Source organism: Hyperolius riggenbachi, chromosome 5, assembly GCF_040937935.1.
Source record: "Hyperolius riggenbachi isolate aHypRig1 chromosome 5, aHypRig1.pri, whole genome shotgun sequence".
Taxonomy (NCBI): Eukaryota; Metazoa; Chordata; class Amphibia; order Anura; family Hyperoliidae; genus Hyperolius; species Hyperolius riggenbachi.
Window position 1 is genome coordinate 445,015,204 of NC_090650.1, and position 12,800 is coordinate 445,028,003.

General features: G+C 45.0%; 1 protein-coding gene across 4 annotated transcripts in view; it reads left to right on the plus strand.

Moving 5' to 3' along the window:
* Positions 1 to 12,800, plus strand: part of LOC137519260 (microtubule-actin cross-linking factor 1, isoforms 6/7-like) — a 277,534-nt gene that overhangs the window by 40,880 nt on the left and 223,854 nt on the right. For 3 of the 4 annotated variants that reach the window (XM_068238153.1, XM_068238154.1, XM_068238156.1), the window contains exon 1: positions 3,153 to 3,751. The exons of the other annotated variant lie outside the window; for it this stretch is intronic. The gene's annotated coding sequence lies outside the window, so the exon portion shown is untranslated. Of the gene's footprint in view, positions 1 to 3,152; positions 3,752 to 12,800 lie in introns of those variants that run through there. 4 annotated transcript variants of the gene reach the window in all.

Genomic DNA, 12,800 nt, shown 5'->3' on the forward strand with positions numbered 1-12,800 from the left:
ACTGGGACACTAACTAAAGGATATATCGGCATACCAGCTGAAGGAGCTATCCGCATACCACTGATAGACCAGCTGAAGGAGCTGTCCACATACCACTGATAGACCAGCTGAAGGAGCTATCCGCATACCACTGATAGACCAGCTGAAGGAGCTGTCCGCATACCACTGATAGACCAGCTGAAGGAGCTATCCGCATACCACTGACAGACCAGCTGAAGAAGCTGTCCATATACCACTGATAGACCAGCTGAAGGAGCTGTCCGCATACCACTGATAGACCAGCTGAAGGAGCTATCTGCATACCACTGATAGACCAGCTGAAGGAGCTATCTGCATACCACTGATAGACCAGCTGAAGCATCTATCCACATACCACTGATAGACCAGCTGAAGGAGCTGTCCGCATATCACTGATAGACCAGCTGAAGGAGCTATCCGCATATCACTGATAGACCAGCTCTGTAGCTCATATCACTGACAGAAAACTGAAAGAGATATCCGTAAACCACTGGGACACTAACTAAAGGATATATCGGCATACCACTGGAAGGCCACCTGAAGGAGCTATGCATATACCATTGGCAGGCCAGATGAAGGAGCTATAGGCATACTACTCCACTGACAGGTCAACTGAAGGAGCTTTCATGATATCACTGACAGGCCAGCTAAAGAAACTATTGTCATATCGCTGACTGAAAGCTGAAGGTTTTACCCGTATCAGGTATATCAGCCTTGGTATGGTATATTGGCAGGCTAGCTGAAGAAGCTATCTGCATACCACTCATGGGAAGCTAAAGAAGCTATTGTCCTATCACTGACAGGAAGCTGAAGGAGCTATCCGTACACCACTAGGAGACCAACTGAAGGATATATCAGCCTTGGTATGGTATATTGGCAGGCTAGCTGAAGAAGCTATCTGCATACCACTCATGGGAAGCTAAAGAAGCTATTGTCCTATCACTGACAGGAAGCTGAAGGAGCTATCCGTACACCACTAGGAGACCAACTGAAGGATATATCAGCAGAACACTGACAGTCTAACTAAAGAAGCTATCCACATACCACTGATATGCCAAGAAAAGGAGCTATCCGCATAACACTGGCAGGCCAGCTGAAGGAGATTTCGGTAAACCTACAACTTCATGTCATGTAAAGCCTGCTACACACATGCAGTTTTGATTGGCCAATTTTACCTCCTCCTTGTAGTATGAGAACTTACCTACACAATCTGTTCATCTGTTGGGCTTCATGCTATATGGAAGTGTTACAATTGGCCAATCAAAATCGTATGTGTTTACCAGCCAGGTACACATATTCAGTTTTATTGGCCACTTTTACCAGCCCATGTAGTATAAGGGCCAACAAACGTACTTCTTATTTGTATATGATACGTGTATTTTAAATTTTACAGTTTTTTGGCGATAGCGGTCCTTTCATGAATGTATTTAATGTATATAAAGAACTAAAGGATAAAGCATGGTGACTTAAAGATCGTAGAGGGCCAATAGCACCAGAACCCTGAGAACATGGCCTGTAAGAGCATAAGAACAGTCTTGAGATTCTCATCCTTAAGACAAATCGTTCATATAAATTATAATCGTTTATATAAAATGCTGACAAGATGGGACTCGCGGCCTTCCACAATCCTCAAGGTAAACCCGGCCTGCTGCTGGTACTGCTTTTAGGATTGTGCCCAGGTAGGTATCCTTTCCTCACATCTGGTGGGAAATGGAGATCTGAAGCAGATTACTGATATTATAAGGTCCACTCTGAAGATAAGACTAGACACAGGTATGCTGAAGGCCGCATCATTAAGAGGAACTGTCGGAAAATCTTAAAATTTAAAATGCATATAAATAAGTACATTTCTCCCGGAGTAAAATGAGCCCTAAATTACTTTTCTCCTATGTTGTTGTCACTTACAGTAAGTAGTAGAAATCTGACATTACCGACAGGTTTTGGGCTAGTCCATCTCTTCATGGGGGATTCTCAGCATAGCCTTTACTCTTTATAAAGACGTTCCCTGAAAAAGATTTATACAAAGATGCTGCCCAGCCTCCCTGCTCACCGTACAATATTTGGGCAGTTGGACGGAGCAACTGTCATTTTCTACGTGCTTTTAAAAATAAAGAAAACCCTGAGAACCCCCCTATGAGAAGATGGGCTAGTCCAAAACCTGTCGGTTCTGTCAGATTTCTACTACTTACTGTAAGTGACAGCAACATAGGAGAAAAGTAATTTATGGCTCAATTTACTCTGGAAAAAACATACTTCTTATTTGTATGCTTTACATTTTAAGATTTTCGCGACAGTTCCTCTTTAGCCTGTATTAAAAAAAAAGTACTCTAAATGCTCAAGAAATGAACCGGGCTTATAATTTCTGCTGCTTTGTGAACAATTGTGTCGTCATGGCGACAAGCATCACCCCCTTTCAACAGGCTTATTACCCAAATCAATCAGTTCACGATTAAGTATTATCTATGTAGAGAAAATGTGAATGAGAATAAATGTGTTATCTTAGATAGAAGTGATAAATTATTATGTTGCAAGAATCTTCCCTATTCTCGCATCTGAAATATGTACCAAAAACCCTCCCTAGGATTTGCTGTACAATCTTACATTATTTGCTGTATCTACGAAACAAAGGCTGGAAGATTGGAGAAATCTTTAGTAAGGTTTGTTGTAGGACTGAGAAATTGTACAGCATGTATTACTTTACTATGAACGTATTTTGCCATTTTATATTGTTGTATGTCTGGAGATGTGGATTTCTACCTTTTGCTTTGTGCCATCTCTTTCATGCCTGGTTACCTTTCCCGACCTCTGTGCACTCGCTTTCCTCAAATTCTCAATAAATGTTATAGTTTTGAGTAAAGAAATAAAAAATTCCCATTATCTCTCCGCAGGGAATAATTACCGGAAACGCTCCAGCGGGTCTACAAACGTATCTGTCAGATCCTTGCGGCAAACTGAAACACGTTCCTACTTTACGCAGAGATTTCCTAAAAAAACGCACGTGTCGTGCTCCATTTTTTTTCAAATTCACAAATCTAGAGCTTTGTGTGCTGGTGAAAGCGTTGTAGGAGGCGGCTTCTCGCGTGTGGCATGCAGGATTATTCGCCGGGTGATTTTTTTTTCACTCTGGTGTTCCGCCGTCTTAGCAGGTATTTTGTCACGATAGCGCGTCGTCGCTCTGCATTTTATCACGCATGCACCGTGACTGACAAGACCGCACAATGCCCCCTCACGGACTGCAGGCTTGTGTACAATGGCCCCCTGGCATTGTGATGGGCTGCCCCCTCTGGCCTCAGGAGCTGACAGTCTATTGATGGTCAGGAGTCTTGAGAGAGGCATTCCTGTCCCCATCGCTGTCCCCTCCTCCCCTCGCTGCCACCTCTCCAGCAGAGAAGGATAAAGGAATCACAGAACAATACAGCCCGCGTGTATCTCACACACACACTGACTGACGGGCACAGAAAGTTTCTCTGAGAGCCGCCACATCTCCCGCCACATTCCCAGGAGGAAAGCCGAGGGACCTGCTGATCCCGGATCCACCTCGGAGGGGGCCATGGCACGGCGCAGAAGCCCCCGGATAAAGTTTGGATGTGGGTGGCGGCCACAGCTCAGCGTCTGGGGGAGATGGTGAGCACAGAGCAGCAGGTGCGACAGTGAGAGGCCAGCGAGCCCAGCGAGAAGGGACAGAGGACCCCCGCCATGCTGTACCCGGGCACACAGCACCCTCCATGTCAAGGTAACGCCCTCCCTCTGCATGCCTGTCGTGTTTCAGTAACGTGTCGGTGACTTTCATCTCATGACAATTATTGTACGGAGGAGAATGCAGTGTAGGGTGTATTGAGCACGATTGTCGAATGATTGTACGGAGGAGAATGCAGTGTGGAGTGTATTGTGCACGATTGTCGAATGATTGTATGGATGAGAATACAGTGTGGAGTGTATTGTGCACGATTGTCGAATGATTGTACGGAGGAGAATGCAGTGTGGAGTGTATTGTGAACAATTGTCGAATGATTGTACGGAGGAGAATGCAGTGTGGAGTGTATTGTGCACGATTGTCGAATGATTGTACGGAGGAGAATGCAGTGTGGAGTGTATTGTACACGATTGTCGAATGATTGTATGGAGGAGAATGCAGTGTGGAGTGTATTGTGATTGTCGAATGATTGTACGGAGGAGAATGCAGTGTGGAGTGTATTGTGCACGATTGTCGAATGATTGTACGGAGGAGAATGCAGTGTGGAGTGTATTGTGCACGATTGTCGAATGATTGTATGGAGGAGAATGCAGTGTGGAGTGTATTGTACACGATTGTTGAATGATTGTATGGAGGAGAATGCAGTGTGGAGTGTATTGTGCACTATTGTCGAATGATTGTACGGAGGAGAATGCAGTGTGGAGTGTATTGTACACGATTGTCGAATGATTGTACGGAGGAGAATGCAGTGTGGAGTGTATTGTACACGATTGTTGAATGATTGTATGGAGGAGAATGCAGTGTGGAGTGTATTGTGCACGATTGTCGAATGATTGTACGGAGGAGAATGCAGTGTGGAGTGTATTGTGCACGATTGTCGAATGATTGTACGGAGGAGAATGCAGTGTGGAGTGTATTGTGCACTATTGTCGAATGATTGTACGGAGGAGAATGCAGTGTGGAGTGTATTGTACACGATTGTCGAATGATTGTACGGAGGAGAATGCAGTGTGGAGTGTATTGTACACGATTGTCGAATGATTGTACGGAGGAGAATGCAGTGTGGAGTGTATTGTGCACGATTGTCGAATGATTGTATGGAGGAGAATGCAGTGTGGAGTGTATTGTACACGATTGTCGAATGATTGTACGGAGGAGAATGCAGTGTGGAGTGTATTGTACACAATTGTCGAATGATTGTATGGAGGAGAATGCAGTGTGCAGTGTATTGTGCACGATTGTCGAATGATTGTATGGAGGAGAATGCAGTGTGGAGTGTATTGTGCACGACTGTCGAATGATTGTACGGAGGAGAATGCAGTGTGGAGTGTTGTGCACTATTGTCGAATGATTGTATGGAGGAGAATGCAGTGTGCAGTGTATTGTGCACGATTGTCGAATGATTGTATGGAGGAGAATGCAGTGTGCAGTGTATTGTGCACGATTGTCGAATGATTGTACGGAGGAGAATGCAGTGTGGAGTGTATTGTACACGATTGTCGAATGATTGTATGGAGGAGAATGCAGTGTGCAGTGTATTGTGCACGATTGTCGAATGATTGTATGGAGGAGAATGCAGTGTGGAGTGTATTGTGCACGATTGTCGAATGATTGTATGGAGGAGAATGCAGTGTGGAGTGTATTGTGCACGATTGTCGAATGATTGTATGGATGAGAATGCAGTGTGGAGTGTATTGTGATTGTCGAATGATTGTATGGAGGAGAATGCAGTGTGGAGTGTATTGTACACGACTGTCGAATGATTGTATGGAGGAGAATGCAGTGTGGAGTGTATTGTGCACAATTGGTCGCCACGCTTTGCAGCCAGGCACGACCGACGGCGCGCACCGTGTGAACAGCCCCTTGTATTTTACAACAAAGAAGGGTCCGCAGCGAGGGGCTTCCAGCTCCTTGTCCTCACAATAGCGCAGGACACTCCCATCACCGCGGCCACCTCGGGCACGGGCAGCGTGCGGGCACACACAGGTTGGCACTATAATGGACATGCCATATGCGTGTCACGGCTTCATGTAAATCGCGGGCACTCCCACCCGGACACACCCCCTCGTCGCTCATTCACACAAACGCAGTGGCAGTATGTCACGCTACGGCTTCGTCCAGAAATTCTTGCATGGTGCCGTTTGGCTGCCATCTGGTGCCAGGCGCTGCCGAGATCAGAACAATCGGCATTTCTGGATCGTTTTTTATTTTTAGTTGGTGGGATTTCTGGGCTGGGTAGATTTAGGCGAGTTTGTTTGAGAGCTGCGGGGCTGCAAGTGACAAGTTGTCAGAGATAAGGGGGGGTTCACACTATAAAACAGCGGAGGGGGGTTCACACACACGTCCCCCTGGCTGCCAGGAAGCTGATTGGCTGGCTGTGCTCTGTAGTGGGACTGGAGGGGCAATAAAACAAGACGCTACGCTATGCCCACCCTGCCAGCCAGCCTTAAAGGGGCAGCACACCATACAATAAAAATATACATTTTTTCAGCTTTTTGGTAAAAACGATCATTTGTGCAGAAAAATAGAACGTTTTATTCTTCAAGCGAGTGATTTCTCATTTTTTCAAAATAAGTCGATCGGGAGTGGTGGCGGAAAATTCAGATCAATGTTTCTCGAGATTGAACGGTATGTCAGATAGATTGTCATTTTCTTGATTGATAGATCCAAGCAATTTGTTTCAGTTTTCGATCATTTTTTTTTTCATAATTGGGGAGAAACCAAACGGATGTATGTGATATATTGATTAGATGTTTTAAAAATTACAATCTATCCGAAAAATTGATTGTAATCCTTATATACATTTTTTTTTAACAATTGTATGGTGTGTGGCCACTTTCAGATCGTGGCTGATTTTAGGAAGACTGGAGATATGTGAGGAGCCTGCGCAATCCATCAAATTAATGATCTACTATTAAGTTTCAAATGTTTGTATCTCCTACATGGGTTATATCAGATCACAGCGAGAATAGCTAGTGAAATAGCAAACTCACAATTACTGCAGTAAACATGCAGCGGCAGTGAAAATAGTATTTATTATTGCTACAAACACTTTGTGCTGCAGGTACTGCATGGGTCTGTAACTGCACAGCTGCTGTCTCACTAACCTCTTAGCAATCCTCGTTATGATATGATATAACCCATGTAAGAGTTGTAAATGAACAGCAGACAGTTTTCTGAAGAGTCTGCTCCAGGTTTTGTGGATCTCACGAGCTCCACAATCTTCATAAAGTCTCATATGCAGGGTGGATACAGAAGATGTACAATCCTTCCCTCCATACACATCACAATCTCTTTTCACAGGTCAATCTGTTGGTCTTACTGTGAAATAACTTCATGGAAAGTGTCTGGATAACATTCCTGGAAATGTACGATTGTTGGAGATTGTATGTTACAGACATGTCTATTCTTATTGTACAGACCCAACGATTGCCACAATGGTACTCTATTGGACAACTGAAGTGAGAGGGACATGGAGGCTGCCATATTTATTTCCTTTTAAACAATACCAGTTGCCTGGCAGCCCTGCTGATCTCTTTGGCTGCAGTAGTGTCTGAATCACACACCAGAAACAAGCATGCAGCTAATCTTGTCACACTTCAGTCAGAGCATCTGATCTGCTGCATGCTTGTTCAGGGGCTATGGCTAAATGTATTAGAGACATTGTCTAAAATAAAATAAATATGTCAGCCTCCTTATCGTCATTTAAGGTGTGCTTTAATTTTTAGTAAAAAAAACAACAAAAAAAGATCTTTTTATCTTAGGCTGCAGTTGCTATAGCTTTCAGATACTGGTGAAGCTGAATTAAAACTAAACTACTAAGCTTGCTGGAAACCATGACAACAGTATACAGTTTGGTGTACAGAACTTCCTAAAATTATTTTTTTTTGTATTTGTGTCATTGGCACTTAAGTTTGAAATGTTTCTGGATTTGTGCAGACGATGTCTCTTATGTTTTCTACCAAAAGGCCTTTTATGTAAATAGGCCGATGTAAATAGAAACTATGGCAACCCCAGCATTCCACAATTGTGGAATGCTGGGGTAGCCATAGTTTCCGGTACACTCAATCATCCTCACTCAGGCCTCGGTCACTCTATGGGTCTGATGGGAGGACTGCTGGGCAATCTACTAGAGGAAGCACATGGCAGTATAACTGGTACTAGCACAAGGGGAGTGCACACTTTACCGGGGTAACGTGTGCGTTGCTATGGCAAATAGCAGTATGCTACTTGCATAAATTGCATACCACGCGTTACCATAGCAATGTACAAGTGGTTTGTGTGTTGAGTTGGCAGTGGATTGTATTTTCTGCTGCACATTTGTGAGTAAGGTGCACAGAAACAAGCATGTGGCATAGAAGACGACTTGGCTATGAAATATTATGCATTATATTGCGCATTGTGAATTGTATTGCGCATGTTATAACACGTGTTACACAATGTGGATATTGTAACCGTGGCGTTACCGCCATCTGCCAGTGTGTTACTGCATTGCACAGATCAGGAATATCTGCATAATACTGATTATAGAATAATAGTTTACAATCCATCTTGTAGTATTGTGTAGCACTGTATAGCCAGTAGAAGAAGCAGCCTTAAAATAAATGAAGTAGATGACAGCTTTCAATGACAGTCGGGTCACTTCGTCAGGCATAGAGTGAGGCTGCTTACACACTAAGACGTTACAGGCGCACGTTAGTGCAGCCTGTAACGCTCTCCCAACGCACAGCAATGTAACACAAGTGGGCTGTTCACACAGCTTACGTTGCGTTACATGTAACGCTGCACGTTCTCCCGAAAGTGCAGCATGCTACGGCGTTAGAGCGGCTTAAGCCGCGTTAGACTGTCTGCACATGCGCAGTCACGTTGGAGAGGAGCGGAGAGCGGCCAGGCACATGGCTAATTAATATTCACTGCACGTTGTGACGTGCAGTGTTTACTGCCTGGTGCGGCCGCTCTGTGCGGCGATTGGCCAGCGGGACCACGTGATGCCGCATGCGTCTAAGAGTACGCATCACGGACGCCAGAGTGAGCTGCACAACGCGGCTCACTCTGACGTCCACATAGAAGAGCACCAGGCCTTGCGTTAGGTGCACGTTATGCGATCTTAACGTGGCACCTAACGCAACGTCTTGGTGTGCAAGTAGCCTTAAACAGAACTGAAATATATTGTGCTTTATTCGCACTGATAAAAACAGGGAACACCAAGAGCCCCAATAGTGTAATTCGTACTGGACAAGGTGGCAATAAGTTTGTATTGCTAAATACTCACAAGTCAGGGTCACCAGCAGGCAACCACTGTAAAGGCAGGTGGGGAGATTGTCCTGACCCCACTCAGGATTAAGAAGTCGCTCTCTGTAGACAGGAAGAAAGGGTAGCAACCCTCCACCAAGGGTGGACTCAAAATTGTATACAATGAACAGAGGTGCCAAAAGTATAAGATTAGATTAAATGAGCTTAAAAACCAATTTAAATGGCAAAAATGAAGGAGGAAGTGGTGGTCTTACCTCCCTCAAGCAGACACGACAACGACTGCGATTCAGACAGTCAAACACATTTATTAGGAACTCCAAAAAGAAATGCAACGCGTTTCGCAGGTTCAACTCCGCTTCATCAGGCAATATAGAGAGGAGTGCAGATTGTTTGATACTCCTCCCTATATTGCCTGATGAAGCGGGGTTGAACCTGCGAAACGCGTTGCATTTCTTTTTGGAGTTCCTAATAAATGTGTTTGACTGTCTGAATCGCAGTCGTTGTCGTGTCTGCTTGAGGGAGGTAAGACCACCACTTCCTCCTTCAATTTTGCCATTTAAGTTGGTTTTTAAAGAGAACCCGAGGTGGCTTTGTATAACGTTAGTGGGGCACAGAGGCTGGTTGGGCACACTAACACCAGCCTCTGTTGCCCCATGGTGTGTGTCAAAGACCCCCCTGCTCGCCGCTATCCTTCCCGCAGTGCTGGCGACACGCAGCGCGTCGCCAGCACAATGTTTACCCTAGCGCTGTCTGTCAGCGCCGCTCCCCCGCCTCCTCCGCATCGCCGCTACCCGCCCTCGTCCCTTCCCTCCAATCAGCGTGAGGGAAGGGACGAGGGCGGGTAGCGGCGATGCGGAGGAGGCGGGGGAGCGGCGCTGACAGACAGCGCTAGGGTAAACATTGTGCTGGCGACACGCTGCGTGTCGCCAGCATTGCGGGGGTATAGCGGCGAGCAGGGGGGTCTTTGACACACACCATGGGGCAACAGAGGCTGGTGTTAGTGTGCCCAACCAGCCTCTGTGCCCCACTAACGTTATACAAAGCCACCTCGGGTTCTCTTTAAGCTCATTTAATCTAATCCTATACTTTTGGCGCCTCTGTTCATTGTATACAATTTATTCGCACTGAAGCTGTATAATACTTCAGTTATCATATTGATATTGTAATGTTAGCTACGCAGGTTTTATGCAATTATCTGATTCCCCGTCCATGCTGATCGTAGCTTCCTGTGCTGTCCCCCCTGCCACAATGGGCTCTATTCTCAAAGACTTCCCGCATGCGGTAAAGTACATGCGGGAAGTTTGCACCCAAAATACCGGCAAGTTGGGATTCTCAAAATGTTCCGCATGTTTTTTCCGCATGCGGAAAAAGTGTGATAAAAGTGCGGGATTCATGCGGTAAAATTTCCGCAAAAGTCGGTATTTTCCGCAATAAAAGATCAATTCTCAAAGATGTTCAGGCGCATCATTTCGTCGTTAATTACCGAATTTTTATCACCTACAAGTAGTAGGTGATATATTCCGCATCCCATTGACTTTAATGAAGTGTGGAGGCTTAAGGGCTGTGCTTGGTGGACTTTAACTTTTTTTTTTTAAACACTTTTTCATGCGACCTTTTTACCGCATGATTCCCGCATGAATAATGCCTGTTTCCGCATCTTTTTTCCCGCATGCGGAAAACATGCGGAAAATATTAGTGAATGTGGAAAAAATGCGGAGTTTACCGCTGGCGGGAATATAGCGGTAACATTTTGCGGAAAATTTGGCTCTTTGAGAATAGAGCCCAATGTATCGGATCTGACAGCCAATCAGCAGGCTGCTTCATATCTGATTCCCCATCCATGCTGATCGCAGCTTCCTGTGTCTCCTGCCTGCCACAATGTATCGGATCTGACAGCCAATCAGCAGGCTGCTTCATATCTGATTCCCCATCCATGCTGATCGCAGCTTCCTGTGCTGTCCCACCTGCCACAATGTATCGGATCTGACAGCCAATCAGCAGGCTGCTTTACATCTGATTCCCCATCCATGCTGATCGTAGCTTCCTGTGCTGTCCCCCCTGCCACAATGTATCGGATCTGACAGCCAATCGGCAGGCTGCTTCACATCTGATTCCCCATCCATGCTGATCGTAGCTTCCTGTGCTGTCCCACCTGCCACAATGTATTGGATCTGACAGCCAATCAGCAGGCTGCTTTACATCTGATTTTCCATCCATGCTGATCGTAGCTTCCTGTGCTGTCCCACCTGCCACAATGTATCGGATCTGACAGCCAATCAGCAGGCTGCTTTACATCTGATTTTCCATCCATGCTGATCACAGCTTCCTGTGTTGTCCCACGTGCCACAATGTATCGGATCTGACAGCCAATCAGCAGGCTGCTTTACATCTGATGCATTTTCTGTGCTCAGAGAGAAAAAAAGATAACTTGTGGCTGTATTTTATTGATGAAAAAGTCGAAATTCCAATGAAAAAATAGCAATTGATCAGTCGTTGTTAAAGGACCACTATTGCGAAAATTGTAATATTTAAAATATATGTAAACACGTACAACTAAGTACATTTCTCCCAGAGTAAAATGAGCCATAAATTACTTTTCTCCTATGTTGCTGTCACTTACAGTAGGTAGTAGAAATCTGACATTACCGACAGGATTTGGACTAGCCTATCTCCTCATGGGGGATTATCAGGGTTTTGTTTATTTTCAAAAGCACTTAGTGAATGGCAGTTGCTCAGTTCAACTGCCAAAAAGTGTACGGTGAGCAGGGAGGCTGGCCAGCATCTTTGTATAAATCCTTTTCAGGGAATATCTTTAAAAAGAATAAAAGCCTTCCTGAGAATCCCTCATGAAGAGATGGATTAGTCAAAAACCTGTCGGTTCTGTCAGATTTCTATCTACTGTAAGTGACAGCAACATAGGAGAAAAGTCATTTATGGCTCATTTTACTCTGGGAGAAACATACTTCGTATTTGTATAAGTTTACATCCATTTAAAATTGTACAATTTATGCGATAGCGGTTCTTTAAGCTGCCAGTTTGATTTTATTTGAATTCAGTTGTTTTATTGAATTTAAAGTGCCATAGATCGATTACTATTGGAACGCGTACCTATTATACAGGCCCGGTAGACTTGGGCGCAGGATACAGCCGGTATATGGCTGATGCTGCTGCTGCACAACTCCCGGCAGCGGTAATTACTATTCCCCCTCCAGGCCGCCATGGATGGTGGGGAGTGATATAATTTGGCTTCCAGCGATTGCTGGTGGCGGAATTATAGTGTTTTAAAAGTAACTTTAGCTCTGTCTTCTGACAGCGCCGACGTTACTGACTGTGTGCTGCTATAGCTGTAATTCCTATTACAGCCTATGGTGGCGCCGGCTGCACCCAAATCTCCTGCTCTGTTTTAACATCACTCTATTGCAATATGTGTAGCCAGGATTAAACAGCCTCTCTATAAGCTACGCACACATTGAAAGATTATGTGTATCCACCGATAAACGAACGTTCCACGATCTGTCAAGATATCCATGCGACGTGATGTGTTGACAGGTGATAGGGTAACGATCTGATCGATAACCAATGCAGTGCGACAAGCGGTGTAGACTTTGCAAAACCATCATTTAATAGTCGTTTATAGCTCTATACTGACTGCTGACTACCAAAGACTATCTGCTGATGTGATCTGTCATGACGGTCGTTTGTGTGTAATGCAGAGTATAGTGCAGCAGAAGCTGTGCTTTCACCTCTTTGCTGGAGTCCAGTGCTGTGCCTGTGTGACCATCCTGTCTGTCCCCACCCCCCTCCTGCACTACCCCAGCTTAGTGTGTAAATGCAG